We start from the raw sequence: 15,476 nt of genomic DNA, 5'->3' as shown, positions 1-15,476 counted from the left end.
TAAAAACACAGGGGCCCAGCTCCCCTATTCCCCTAAAAACACAGGGGCCCAGCTCCCCTACTCCCCTAAAAACACAGGGGCCCAGCTCCCCTACTCCCCTAAAAACACAGGGGCCCAGCTCCCCTACTCCCCTAAAAACACAGGGCCCAGCTCCCCTACTCCCCTAAAAACACAGGGGCCCAGCTCCCCTACTCCCCTAAAAACACAGGGGCCCAGCTCCCCTACTCCCCTAAAAACACAGGGCCCAGCTCCCCTAAAAACACAGGGCCCAGCTCCCCAACTCCCTAAAAACACAGGGGCCCAACTCCCCTACTCCCCTAAAAACACAGGGGCCCAGCTCCCCTACTCCCCTAAAAACACAGGGGCCCAGCTCCCCTACTCCCCTAAAAACACAGGGGCCCAGCTCCCCCACTCCCCTAAAAACACAGGGGGCCCAGCTCCCCTACTCCCCTAAAAACACAGGGGCCCAGCTCCCCTAAAAACACAGGGGCCCAGCTCCCCTACTCCCCTAAAAACACAGGGGCCCAGCTCCCCTACTCCCCTAAAAACACAGGGGCCCAGCTCCCCTACTCCCCTAAAAACACAGGGTCCCAACTCCCCTACTCCCCTAAAAACACAGGGCCCAGCTCCCCCACTCCCCTAAAAACACAGGGGCCCTACTCCCCTAAAAACACAGGGGCCCAGCTCCCCTACTCCCCTAAAAACACAGGGGGCCCAGCTCCCCTACTCCCCTAAAAACACAGGGGCCCAGCTCCCCTACTCCCCTAAAAACACAGGGGCCCTACTCCCCTAAAAACACAGGGGCCCAGCTCCCCTACTCCCCTAAAAACACAGGGGCCCAGCTCCCCTACTCCCCTAAAAACACAGGGGCCCAGCTCCCCTACTCCCCTAAAAACACAGGGGCCCAGCTCCCCTACTCCCCTAAAAACACAGGGGCCCAGCTCCCCTACTCCCCTAAAAACACAGGGGCCCAGCTCCCCTACTCCCCTAAAAACACAGGGGCCCAGCTCCCCTAAAAACACAGGGGCCCAGCTCCCCTACTCCCCTAAAAACACAGGGGCCCAGCTCCCCTACTCCCCTAAAAACACAGGGGCCCAGCTCCCCTACTCCCCTAAAAACACAGGGGCCCAGCTCCCCTACTCCCCTAAAAACACAGGGGCCCAGCTCCCCTAAAAACACAGGGCCCAGCTCCCCAACTCCCCTAAAAACACAGGGGCCCAACTCCCCTACTCCCCTAAAAACACAGGGGCCCAGCTCCCCAACTCCCCTAAAAACACAGGGGCCCAGCTCCCCTACTCCCCTAAAAACACAGGGGCCCAACTCCCCTACTCCCCTAAAAACACAGGGGCCCAGCTCCCCTACTCCCCTAAAAACACAGGGGCCCAGCTCCCCTATTCCCCTAAAAACACAGGGGCCCAACTCCCCTACTCCCCTAAAAACACAGGGGCCCAACTCCCCTACTCCCCTAAAAACACAGGGGCCCAGCTCCCCTACTCCCCTAAAAACACAGGGGCCCAACTCCCCTACTCCCCTAAAAACACAGGGGCCCAGCTCCCCTACTCCCCTAAAAACACAGGGGCCCAGCTCCCCTACTCCCCTAAAAACACAGGGGCCCAACTCCCCTACTCCCCTAAAAACACAGGGGCCCAGCTCCCCTACTCCCCTAAAAACACAGGGGCCCAGCTCCCCTATTCCCCTAAAAACACAGGGCCCAGCTCCCCTACTCCCCTAAAAACACAGGGGCCCAGCTCCCCTACTCCCCTAAAAACACAGGGGCCCAGCTCCCCTACTCCCCTAAAAACACAGGGGCCCAGCTCCCCAACTCCCCTAAAAACACAGGGGCCCAGCTCCCCTACTCCCCTAAAAACACAGGGGCCCAACTCCCCTACTCCCCTAAAAACACAGGGGCCCAGCTCCCCTACTCCCCTAAAAACACAGGGGCCCAGCTCCCCTACTCCCCTAAAAACACAGGGGCCCAGCTCCCCTACTCCCCTAAAAACACAGGGGCCCAGCTCCCCTACTCCCCTAAAAACACAGGGGCCCAGCTCCCCTACTCCCCTAAAAACACAGGGGCCCAGCTCCCCTACTCCCCTAAAAACACAGGGGCCCAGCTCCCCTAAAAACACAGGGGCCCAGCTCCCCTACTCCCCTAAAAACACAGGGGCCCAGCCCCCCTACTCCCCTAAAAACACAGGGGCCCAGCTCCCCTACTCCCCTAAAAACACAGGGTCCCAACTCCCCTAAAAACACAGGGCCCAGCTCCCCTACTCCCCAACTCCCCTCCTCCCCTAAAAACACAGGGGCCCAGCTCCCCTACTCCCCTAAAAACACAGGGGCCCAGCTCCCCTACTCCCCTAAAAACACAGGGGCCCAGCTCCCCTACTCCCCTAAAAACACAGGGGCCCAGCTCCCCTAAAAACACAGGGGCCCAGCTCCCCAACTCCCCTAAAAACACAGGGGCCCAACTCCCCTACTCCCCTAAAAACACAGGGGCTCAGCTCCCCAACTCCCCTAAAAACACAGGGGCCCAACTCCCCTACTCCCCTAAAAACACAGGGGCCCAGCTCCCCTACTCCCCTAAAAACACAGGGGCCCAGCTCCCCTACTCCCCTAAAAACACAGGGGCCCAGCTCCCCTACTCCCCTAAAAACACAGGGGCCCAACTCCCCTACTCCCCTAAAAACACAGGGGCCCAGCTCCCCTACTCCCCTAAAAACACAGGGGCCCAGCTCCCCTACTCCCCTAAAAACACAGGGGCCCAGCTCCCCTGCTCCCCTAAAAACACAGGGGCCCAGCTCCCCTACTCCCCTAAAAACACAGGGGCCCAGCTCCCCTACTCCCCTAAAAACACAGGGGCCCAGCTCCCCTACTCCCCTAAAAACACAGGGGCCCAGCTCCCCTAAAAACACAGGGGCCCAGCTCCCCTACTCCCCTAAAAACACAGGGGCCCAGCTCCCCTACTCCCCTAAAAACACAGGGGCCCAGCTCCCCTACTCCCCTAAAAACACAGGGGCCCAGCTCCCCTACTCCCCTAAAAACACAGGGGCCCAGCTCCCCTAAAAACACAGGGGCCCAGCTCCCCTACTCCCCTAAAAACACAGGGGCCCAGCTCCCCGACTCCCCTAAAAACACAGGGGCCCAGCTCCCCTACTCCCCTAAAAACACAGGGGCCCAACTCCCCTACTCCCCTAAAAACACAGGGGCCCAGCTCCCCTAAAAACACAGGGGCCCAGCTCCCCTACTCCCCTAAAAACACAGGGGCCCAGCTCCCCTACTCCCCTAAAAACACAGGGGCCCAGCTCCCCTACTCCCCGAAAAACACAGGGCCCAGCTCCCCTACTCCCCGAAAAACACAGGGGCCCAGCTCCCCTACTCCCCTAAAAACACAGGGGCCCAGCTCCCCTACTGCCCTAAAAACACAGGGGCCCAGCTCCCCTACTCCCCTAAAAACACAGGGGCCCAGCTCCCCTACTCCCCTAAAAACACAGGGGCCCAGCTCCCCTACTCCCCTAAAAACACAGGGGCCCAACTCCCCTACTCCCCTAAAAACACAGGGGCCCAGCTCCCCTACTCCCCTAAAAACACAGGGGCCCAGCTCCCCTACTCCCCTAAAAACACAGGGGCCCAGCTCCCCTACTCCCCTAAAAACACAGGGGCCCAGCTCCCCTACTCCCCTAAAAACACAGGGGCCCAGCTCCCCTACTCCCGAAAAACACAGGGGCCCAGCTCCCCTACTCCCCTAAAAACACAGGGGCCCAGCTCCCCTACTCCCCTAAAAACACAGGGCCCAGCTCCCCGACTCCCCTAAAAACACAGGGGCCCAGCTCCCCTACTCCCCTAAAAACACAGGGGCCCAGCTCCCCTACTCCCCTAAAAACACAGGGCCCAGCTCCCCTACTCCCCTAAAAACACAGGGGCCCAGCTCCCCTACTCCCCTAAAAACACAGGGGCCCAGCTCCCCTACTCCCCTAAAAACACAGGGGCCCAGCTCCCCCACTCCCCTAAAAAACACAGGGCCCAGCTCCCCTACTCCCCTAAAAACACAGGGGCCCAGCTCCCCTAAAAACACAGGGGCCCAGCTCCCCTACTCCCCTAAAAACACAGGGGCCCAGCTCCCCTACTCCCCTAAAAACACAGGGGCCCAGCTCCCCTACTCCCCTAAAAACACAGGGGCCCAGCTCCCCTACTCCCCTAAAAACACAGGGGCCCAGCTCCCCTACTCCCCTAAAAACACAGGGGCCCAGCTCCCCTACTCCCCTAAAAACACAGGGGCCCAGCTCCCCTACTCCCCTAAAAACACAGGGGCCCAGCTCCCCTACTCCCCTAAAAACACAGGGGCCCAGCTCCCCTACTCCCCTAAAAACACAGGGGCCCAGCTCCCCTACTCCCCTAAAAACACAGGGGCCCAGCTCCCCTACTCCCCTAAAAACACAGGGCCCAGCTCCCCTACTCCCCTAAAAACACAGGGGCCCAGCTCCCCTACTCCCCTAAAAACACAGGGGCCCAGCTCCCCTACTCCCCTAAAAACACAGGGGCCCAGCTCCCCTACTCCCCTAAAAACACAGGGGCCCAGCTCCCCTACTCCCCTAAAAACACAGGGGCCCAGCTCCCCTACTCCCCTAAAAACACAGGGGCCCAGCTCCCCTACTCCCCTAAAAACACAGGGGCCCAGCTCCCCTACTCCCCTAAAAACACAGGGGCCCAGCTCCCCTACTCCCCTAAAAACACAGGGGCCCAGCTCCCCTACTCCCCTAAAAACACAGGGGCCCAGCTCCCCTAAAAACACAGGGGCCCAGCTCCCCTACTCCCCTAAAAACACAGGGGCCCAGCTCCCCTACTCCCCTAAAAACACAGGGGCCCAGCTCCCCTACTCCCCTAAAAACACAGGGGCCCAGCTCCCCCTAAAAACACAGGGGCCCAGCTCCCCTACTCCCCTAAAAACACAGGGGCCCAGCTCCCCTACTCCCCTAAAAACACAGGGGCCCAGCTCCCCTACTCCCCTAAAAACACAGGGGCCCAGCTCCCCTACTCCCCTAAAAACACAGGGGCCCAGCTCCCCTACTCCCCTAAAAACACAAGGGGCCCAGCTCCCCTACTCCCCTAAAAACACAGGGGCCCAGCTCCCCTACTCCCCTAAAAACACAGGGGCCCAGCTCCCCTACTCCCCTAAAAACACAGGGGCCCAGCTCCCCTACTCCCCTAAAAACACAGGGGCCCAGCTCCCCTACTCCACTAAAAACACAGGGCCCAGCTCCCCTACTCCCCTAAAAACACAGGGGCCCAGCTCCCCTACTCCCCTAAAAACACAGGGGCCCAGCTCCCCTACTCCCCTAAAAACACAGGGGCCCAGCTCCCCTACTCCCCTAAAAACACAGGGGCCCAACTCCCCTACTCCCCTAAAAACACAGGGGCCCAACTCCCCTACTCCCCTAAAAACACAGGGGCCCAGCTCCCCTAAAAACACAGGGGCCCAGCTCCCCTACTCCCCTAAAAACACAGGGGCCCAGCTCCCCTACTCCCCTAAAAACACAGGGGCCCAGCTCCACTACTCCCCGAAAAACACAGGGGCCCAGCTCCCCTACTCCCCGAAAAACACAGGGGCCCAGCTCCCCTACTCCCCTAAAAACACAGGGGCTCAGCTCCCCTACTCCCCTAAAAACACAGGGCCCAGCTCCCCTACTCCCCTAAAAACACAGGGGCCCAGCTCCCCTACTCCCCTAAAAACACAGGGGCCCAGCTCCCCTACTCCCCTAAAAACACAGGGGCCCAGCTCCCCTACTCCCCTAAAAACACAGGGGCCCAGCTCCCCTACTCCCCTAAAAACACAGGGGCCCAGCTCCCCTACTCCCCTAAAAACTCAGGGGCCCAGCTCCCCTACTCCCCTAAAAACACAGGGGCCCAGCTCCCCTACTCCCCTAAAAACACAGGGGCCCAGCTCCCCTACTCCCCTAAAAACACAGGGGCCCAGCTCCCCTACTCCCCTAAAAACACAGGGGCCCAGCTCCCCTACTCCCCTAAAAACACAGGGGCCCAGCTCCCCTACTCCCCTAAAAACACAGGGGCCCAGCTCCCCTACTCCCCTAAAAACACAGGGGCCCAACTCCCCTACTCCCCTAAAAACACAGGGCCCAGCTCCCCTACTCCCCTAAAAACACAGGGGCCCAGCTCCCCTAAAAACACAGGGGCCCAGCTCCCCTAAAAACACAGGGGCCCAGCTCCCCTACTCCCCGAAAAACACAGGGGCCCAACTCCCCTACTCCCCTAAAAACACAGGGGCCCAGCTCCCCTACTCCCCTAAAAACACAGGGGCCCAACTCCCCTACTCCCCTAAAAACACAGGGCCCAGCTCCCCTACTCCCCTAAAAACACAGGGGCCCAGCTCCCCTAAAAACACAGGGCCCAGCTCCCCTACTCCCCTAAAAACACAGGGGCCCAGCTCCCCTACTCCCCTAAAAACACAGGGCCCAGCTCCCCTACTCCCCTAAAAACACAGGGGCCCAGCTCCCCTACTCCCCTAAAAACACAGGGGCCCAGCTCCCCAACTCCCCTAAAAACACAGGGGCCCAGCTCCCCTACTCCCCTAAAAACACAGGGGCCCAGCTCCCCTAAAAACACAGGGGCCCAGCTCCCCTACTCCCCTAAAAACACAGGGGCCCAGCTCCCCTACTCCCCTAAAAACACAGGGGCCCAGCTCCCCTACTCCCCTAAAAACACAGGGGCCCAGCTCCCCTACTCCCCTAAAAACACAGGGGCCCAGCTCCCCTACTCCCCTAAAAACACAGGGGCCCAGCTCCCCTAAAAACACAGGGGCCCAGCTCCCCTACTCCCCTAAAAACACAGGGGCCCAGCTCCCCTACTCCCCTAAAAACACAGGGGCCCAGCTCCCCTAAAAACACAGGGACCCAGCTCCCCTACTCCCCTAAAAACACAGGGGCCCAGCTCCCCCACTCCCCTAAAAACACAGGGCCCAGCTCCCCTACTCCCCTAAAAACACAGGGGCCCAGCTCCCCTACTCCCCTAAAAACACAGGGGCCCAGCTCCCCTACTCCCCTAAAAACACAGGGGCCCAACTCCCCTAAAAACACAGGGGCCCAGCTCCCCTACTCCCCTAAAAACACAGGGGCCCAGCTCCCCTACTCCCCTAAAAACACAGGGGCCCAGCTCCCCTACTCCCCTAAAAACACAGGGGCCCAGCTCCCCTACTCCCCTAAAAACACAGGGGCCCAACTCCCCTAAAACACAGGGGCCCAGCTCCCCTACTCCCCTAAAAACACAGGGGCCCAGCTCCCCTACTCCCCTAAAAACACAGGGGCCCAACTCCCCTAAAAACACAGGGGCCCAGCTCCCCTACTCCCCTAAAAACACAGGGGCCCAGCTCCCCTACTCCCCTAAAAACACAGGGGCCCAGCTCCCCTACTCCCCTAAAAACACAGGGCCCAGCTCCCCTACTCCCCTAAAAACACAGGGGCCCAGCTCCCCTACTCCCCTAAAAACACAGGGGCCCAGCTCCCCTACTCCCCTAAAAACACAGGGGCCCAACTCCCCTACTCCCCTAAAAACACAGGGGCCCAGCTCCCCTACTCCCCTAAAAACACAGGGGCCCAGCTCCCCTACTCCCCTAAAAACACAGGGGCCCAACTCCCCTAAAAACACAGGGGCCCAGCTCCCCTACTCCCCTAAAAACACAGGGGCCCAGCCCCCCTAAAAACACAGGGGCCCAGCTCCCCTACTCCCCTAAAAACACAGGGGCCCAGCTCCCCTACTCCCCTAAAAACACAGGGGCCCAGCTCCCCTACTCCCCTAAAAACACAGGGGCCCAACTCCCCTACTCCCCTAAAAACACAGGGGCCCAGCTCCCCTACTCCCCTAAAAACACAGGGCCCAGCTCCCCTACTCCCCTAAAAACACAGGGGCCCAGCTCCCCTACTCCCCTAAAAACACAGGGGCCCAGCTCCCCTACTCCCCTAAAAACACAGGGGCCCAGCTCCCCTACTCCCCTAAAAACACAGGGGCCCAGCTCCCCTACTCCCCTAAAAACACAGGGCCCAGCTCCCCCACTCCCCTAAAAACACAGGGCCCAGCTCCCCTACTCCCCTAAAAACACAGGGACCCAGCTCCCCTACTCCCCTAAAAACACAGGGGCCCAGCTCCCCTAAAAACACAGGGGCCCAGCTCCCCTACTCCCCTAAAAACACAGGGGCCCAGCTCCCCTACTCCCCTAAAAACACAGGGGCCCAGCTCCCCTACTCCCCTAAAAACACAGGGCCCAGCTCCCCTACTCCCCTAAAAACACAGGGCCCAGCTCCCCCACTCCCCTAAAAACACAGGGGCCCAGCTCCCCTACTCCCCTAAAAACACAGGGGCCCAGCTCCCCCACTCCCCTAAAAACACAGGGGCCCAGCTCCCCTACTCCCCTAAAAACACAGGGGCTCAGCTCCCCTACTCCCCTAAAAACACAGGGGCCCAGCTCCCCTACTCCCCTAAAAACACAGGGGCCCAGCTCCCCTACTCCCCTAAAAACACAGGGGCCCAGCTCCCCTACTCCCCTAAAAACACAGGGGCCCAGCTCCCCTACTCCCCTAAAAACACAGGGGCCCAGCTCCCCTACTCCCCTAAAAACACAGGGGCCCAGCTCCCCGACTCCCCTAAAAACACAGGGGCCCAGCTCCCCTACTCCCCTAAAAACACAGGGGCCCAGCTCCCCTACTCCCTAAAAACACAGGGGCCCAGCTCCCCTACTCCCCTAAAAACACAGGGGCCCAGCTCCCCTACTCCCCTAAAAACACAGGGGCCCAGCTCCCCTACTCCACTAAAAACACAGGGGCCCAGCTCCCCTACTCCCTAAAAACACAGGGGCCCAGCTCCCCTACTCCCCTAAAAACACAGGGGCCCAGCTCCCCTACTCCCCTAAAAACACAGGGCCCAGCTCCCCTACTCCCCTAAAAACACAGGGGCCCAGCTCCCCTACTCCCCTAAAAACACAGGGGCCCAGCCCCCCTAAAAACACAGGGGCCCAGCTCCCCTACTCCCCTAAAAACACAGGGGCCCAGCTCCCCTACTCCCCTAAAAACACAGGGGCCCAGCTCCCCTACTCCCTAAAAACACAGGGGCCCAACTCCCCTACTCCCCTAAAAACACAGGGCCCAGCTCCCCTACTCCCCTAAAAACACAGGGGCCCAGCTCCCCTAAAAACACAGGGGCCCAGCTCCCCTAAAAACACAGGGGCCCAGCTCCCCTACTCCCCGAAAAACACAGGGGCCCAACTCCCCTACTCCCCTAAAAACACAGGGGCCCAGCTCCCCTACTCCCCTAAAAACACAGGGGCCCAACTCCCCTACTCCCCTAAAAACACAGGGCCCAGCTCCCTACTCCCCTAAAAACACAGGGGCCCAGCTCCCCTAAAAACACAGGGGCCCAGCTCCCCTAAAAACACAGGGGCCCAGCTCCCCTACTCCCCGAAAAACACAGGGGCCCAACTCCCCTACTCCCCTAAAAACACAGGGGCCCAGCTCCCCTACTCCCCTAAAAACACAGGGGCCCAGCTCCCCTACTCCCCTAAAAACACAGGGCCCAGCTCCCCTACTCCCCTAAAAACACAGGGGCCCAGCTCCCCTACTCCCCTAAAAACACAGGGGCCCAGCTCCCCAACTCCCCTAAAAACACAGGGGCCCAGCTCCCCTACTCCCCTAAAAACACAGGGGCCCAGCTCCCCTAAAAACACAGGGGCCCAGCTCCCCTACTCCCCTAAAAACACAGGGGCCCAGCTCCCCTACTCCCTAAAAACACAGGGGCCCAGCTCCCCTACTCCCCTAAAAACACAGGGACCCAGCTCCCCTACTCCCCTAAAAACACAGGGGCCCAGCTCCCCTACTCCCCTAAAAACACAGGGGCCCAGCTCCCCTACTCCCCTAAAAACACAGGGGCCCAGCTCCCCTACTCCCCGAAAAACACAGGGGCCCAGCTCCCCACTCCCCTAAAAACACAGGGCCCAGCTCCCCTACTCCCCTAAAAACACAGGGGCCCAGCTCCCCTACTCCCCTAAAAACACAGGGCCCAGCTCCCCTACTCCCCTAAAAACACAGGGGCCCAGCTCCCCCACTCCCCTAAAAACACAGGGCCCAGCTCCCCTACTCCCCTAAAAACACAGGGGCCCAGCTCCCCTACTCCCCTAAAAACACAGGGCCCAGCTCCCCTACTCCCCTAAAAACACAGGGGCCCAGCTCCCCTAAAAACACAGGGGCCCAGCTCCCCTACTCCCCTAAAAACACAGGGGCCCAGCTCCCCTACTCCCCTAAAAACACAGGGGCCCAGCTCCCCTAAAAACACAGGGACCCAGCTCCCCTACTCCCCTAAAAACACAGGGGCCCAGCTCCCCACTCCCCTAAAAACACAGGGCCCAGCTCCCCTAAAAACACAGGGGCCCAGCTCCCCTACTCCCCTAAAAACACAGGGGCCCAGCTCCCCTACTCCCCTAAAAACACAGGGGCCCCAACTCCCCTAAAAACACAGGGGCCCAGCTCCCCTACTCCCCTAAAAACACAGGGGCCCAGCTCCCCTACTCCCCTAAAAACACAGGGGCCCAACTCCCCTAAAAACACAGGGGCCCAGCTCCCTACTCCCCTAAAAACACAGGGGCCCAGCTCCCCTACTCCCCTAAAAACACAGGGGCCCAGCTCCCCTACTCCCCTAAAAACACAGGGCCCAGCTCCCCTACTCCCCTAAAAACACAGGGGCCCAGCTCCCCTACTCCCCTAAAAACACAGGGGCCCAGCTCCCCTACTCCCCTAAAAACACAGGGGCCCAACTCCCCTACTCCCCTAAAAACACAGGGGCCCAGCTCCCCTACTCCCCTAAAAACACAGGGGCCCAGCTCCCCTACTCCCCTAAAAACACAGGGGCCCAGCTCCCCTACTCCCCTAAAAACACAGGGACCCAGCTCCCCTACTCCCCTAAAAACACAGGGGCCCAGCTCCCCTAAAAACACAGGGGCCCAGCTCCCCTACTCCCCTAAAAACACAGGGGCCCAGCTCCCCTACTCCCCTAAAAACACAGGGGCCCAGCTCCCCTACTCCCCTAAAAACACAGGGCCCAGCTCCCCACTCCCCTAAAAACACAGGGGCCCAGCTCCCCTACTCCCCTAAAAACACAGGGGCCCAGCTCCCCCACTCCCCTAAAAACACAGGGGCCCAGCTCCCCTACTCCCCTAAAAACACAGGGGCCCAGCTCCCCTACTCCCCTAAAAACACAGGGGCCCAGCTCCCCTACTCCCCTAAAAACACAGGGGCCCAGCTCCCCTACTCCCCTAAAAACACAGGGGCCCAGCTCCCCGACTCCCCTAAAAACACAGGGGCCCAGCTCCCCTACTCCCCTAAAAACACAGGGGCCCAGCTCCCCTACTCCCCTAAAAACACAGGGGCCCAGCTCCCCCACAAACACAGGGCCCAGCTCCCCTACTCCCCTAAAAACACAGGGGCCCAGCTCCCCTACTCCCCTAAAAACACAGGGGCCCAGCTCCCCTACTCCCCTAAAAACACAGGGGCCCAGCTCCCCTACTCCCCTAAAAACACAGGGGCCCAGCTCCCCTACTCCCCTAAAAACACAGGGGCCCAGCTCCCCTACTCCCCTAAAAACACAGGGCCCAGCTCCCCTACTCCCCGAAAATCACAGGGCCCAGCTCCCCTACTCCCCTAAAAACACAGGGGCCCAGCCCCCCCTAAAAACACAGGGGCCCAGCTCCCCTACTCCCCTAAAAACACAGGGGCCCAGCTCCCCTACTCCCCTAAAAACACAGGGGCCCAGCTCCCCTACTCCCCTAAAAAACACAGGGGCCCAGCTCCCCTACTCCCCTAAAAACACAGGGGCCCAGCTCCCCTACTCCCCTAAAAACACAGGGGCCCAGCTCCCCTACTCCCCTAAAAACACAGGGGCCCAGCTCCCCTACTCCCCTAAAAACACAGGGGCCCAGCTCCCCTACTCCCTAAAAACACAGGGGCCCAGCTCCCCTACTCCCCTAAAAACACAGGGCCCAGCTCCCCTACTCCCCTAAAAACACAGGGGCCCAGCTCCCCTACTCCCCTAAAAACACAGGGGCCCAGCTCCCCTACTCCCCTAAAAACACAGGGCCCAGCTCCCCTACTCCCTAAAAACACAGGGGCCCAGCTCCCCTACTCCCCTAAAAACACAGGGGCCCAGCTCCCCTACTCCCCTAAAAACACAGGGGCCCAGCTCCCCTACTCCCCTAAAAACACAGGGGCCCAGCTCCCCTACTCCCCGAAAAACACAGGGCCCAGCTCCCCTACTCCCCTAAAAACACAGGGGCCCAGCTCCCCTACTCCCCGAAAAACACAGGGGCCCAGCTCCCCTACTCCCCTAAAAACACAGGGGCCCAACTCCCCTACTCCCCTAAAAACACAGGGCCCAGCTCCCCTACTCCCCTAAAAACACAGGGGCCCAGCTCCCCTACTCCCCTAAAAACACAGGGGCACAGCTCCCCTACTCCCCTAAAAACACAGGGGCCCTACTCCCCTACTCCCCTAAAAACACAGGGCCCAGCTCCCCTACTCCCCTAAAAACACAGGGGCCCAGCTCCCCTACTCCCCGAAAAACACAGGGCCCAGCTCCCCTACTCCCCTAAAAACACAGGGGCCCAGCTCCCCTACTCCCCTAAAAACACAGGGGCCCAGCTCCCCTACTCCCCTAAAACACAGGGCCCAACTCCCCTAAAAACACAGGGGCCCAGCTCCCCTACTCCCCTAAAAACACAGGGGCCCAGCTCCCCTACTCCCCTAAAAACACAGGGGCCCAGCTCCCCTACTCCCCTAAAAACACAGGGGCCCAGCTCCCCTACTCCCCTAAAAACACAGGGGCCCAGCTCCCCTACTCCCCTAAAAACACAGGGGCCCAGCTCCCCTACTCCCCTAAAAACACAGGGCTCAGCTCCCCTACTCCCCTAAAAACACAGGGGCCCAGCTCCCCTACTCCCCTAAAAACACAGGGGCCCAGCTCCCCTACTCCCCTAAAAACACAGGGGCCCAGCTCCCCTACTCCCCTAAAAACACAGGGGCCCAACTCCCCTAAAAACACAGGGGCCCAGCTCCTCTACTCCCCTAAAAACACAGGGGCCCAGCTCCCCTACTCCCCTAAAAACACAGGGGCCCAGCTCCCCTACTCCCCTAAAAACACAGGGGCCCAGCTCCCCTACTCCCCTAAAAACACAGGGACCCAGCTCCCCTACTCCCCTAAAAACACAGGGCCCAACTCCCCTACTCCCCTAAAAACACAGGGGCCCAGCTCCCCTACTCCCCTAAAAACACAGGGGCCCAGCTCCCTCTACTCCCCTAAAAACACAGGGGCCCAGCTCCCCTACTCCCCTAAAAACACAGGGCCCAGCTCCCCTAAAAACACAGGGGCCCAGCTCCCCTACTCCCCTAAAAACACAGGGGCCCAACTCCCCGACTCCCCTAAAAACACAGGGGCCCAGCTCCCCTACTCCCCTAAAAACACAGGGGCCCAGCTCCCCTACTCCCCTAAAAACACAGGGGCCCAGCTCCCCTACTCCCCTAAAAACACAGGGGCCCAGCTCCCCTACTCCCCTAAAAACACAGGGGCCCAGCTCCCCTACTCCCCTAAAAACACAGGGGCCCAGCTCCCCTACTCCCCTAAAAACACAGGGGCCCAGCTCCCCTACTCCCCTAAAAACACAGGGGCCCAGCTCCCCTACTCCCCTAAAAAACACCGGGGCCCAGCTCCCCTACTCCCCTAAAAACACAGGGGCCCAGCTCCCCTACTCCCCTAAAAACACAGGGGCCCAGCTCCCCTACTCCCCTAAAAACACAGGGGCCCAGCTCCCCTACTCCCCTAAAACACAGGGGCCCAGCTCCCCTACTCCCCTAAAAACACAGGGGCCCAGCTCCCCTACTCCCTAAAAACACAGGGGCCCAGCTCCCCCTAAAAACACAGGGGCCCAGCTCCCCTACTCCCCTAAAAACACAGGGGCCCAGCTCCCCTACTCCCCTAAAAACACAGGGGCCCAGCTCCCCTACTCCCCTAAAAACACAGGGGCCCAGCTCCCCTACTCCCTAAAAACACAGGGGCCCAGCTCCCCTACTCCCCTAAAAACACAGGGGCCCTACACCCCTAAAAACACAGGGGCCCAGCTCCCCTACTCCCCTAAAAACACAGGGGCCCAGCTCCCCTACTCCCCTAAAAACACAGGGGCCCAGCTCCCCTACTCCCCTAAAAACACAGGGGCCCAGCTCCCTACTCCCCTAAAAACACAGGGGCCCAGCTCCCCTACTCCCCTAAAAACACAGGGGCCCAGCTCCCCTACTCCCCTAAAAACACAGGGGCCCAGCTCCCCTACTCCCCTAAAAACACAGGGGCCCAGCTCCCCAACCGGGCCCTACTCCCCTAAAAACACAGGGGCCCAGCTCCCCTACTCCCTAAAAACACAGGGGCCCAGCTCCCCTACTCCCCTAAAAACACAGGGGCCCAGCTCCCCTACTCCCTAAAAACACAGGGGCCCAGCTCCCCTACTCCCCTAAAAACACAGGGGCCCAGCTCCCCTACTCCCCTAAAAACACAGGGGCCCAGCTCCCGTACTCCCCTAAAAACACAGGGGCCCAGCCCCCGACTCCCCTAAAAACACAGGGGCCCAGCTCCCCTACTCCCCTAAAAACACAGGGGCCCAGCTCCCCTACTCCCCTAAAAACACAGGGGCCCTACTCCCCTAAAAACACAGGGGCCCAGCTCCCTACTCCCCTAAAAACACAGGGCCCAGCTCCCCTACTCCCCTAAAAACACAGGGGCCCAGCTCCCCTACTCCCCTAAAAACACAGGGGCCCTACTCCCCTAAAAACACAGGGGCCCAGCTCCCCTACTCCCCTAAAAACACAGGGGCCCAGCTCCCCTACTCCCCTAAAAACACAGGGCCCAGCTCCCCGACTCCCCTAAAAACACAGGGGCCCAGCTCCCCTACTCCCCTAAAAACACAGGGGCCCAGCTCCCCTACTCCCCTAAAAACACAGGGCCCAGCTCCCCGACTCCCCTAAAAACACAGGGGCCCAGCTCCCCTACTCCCCTAAAAACACAGGGGCCCAGCTCCCCTACTCCCTAAAAACACAGGGGCCCAACTCCCCTACTCCCCTAAAAACACAGGGGCCCAGCTCCCCTACTCCCCTAAAAACACAGGGGCCCAGCTCCCCTACTCCCCTAAAAACACAGGGGCCCAGCTCCCCTACTCCCCTAAAAACACAGGGGCCCCCTACTCCCCTAAAAACACAGGGGCCCAGCTCCCCTACTCCCCTAAAAACACAGGGGCCCAGCTCCCCCACTCCCCTAAAAACACAGGGGCCCAGCTCCCCTACTCCCTAAAAACACAGGGGCCCAGCTCCCCTACTCCCCTAAAAACACAGGGGCCCTACTCCCCTAAAAACACAGGGCCCAGCTCCCCTAAAAACACAGGGGCCCAGCTCCCC

General features: G+C 60.2%; 1 protein-coding gene across 1 annotated transcript in view; it reads right to left on the bottom strand.

Moving 5' to 3' along the window:
- The window catches only part of ppp4r2b (protein phosphatase 4, regulatory subunit 2b), a 94,081-nt gene that overhangs the window by 71,079 nt on the left and 7,526 nt on the right, over window positions 1–15,476 (bottom strand). The window lies entirely within an intron of this gene.

Source organism: Chiloscyllium punctatum, chromosome 12 (genome assembly GCF_047496795.1).
Source record: "Chiloscyllium punctatum isolate Juve2018m chromosome 12, sChiPun1.3, whole genome shotgun sequence".
NCBI lineage: Eukaryota > Metazoa > Chordata > Chondrichthyes > Orectolobiformes > Hemiscylliidae > Chiloscyllium > Chiloscyllium punctatum.
This window is presented reverse-complemented; position numbering and strand designations above follow the sequence as displayed.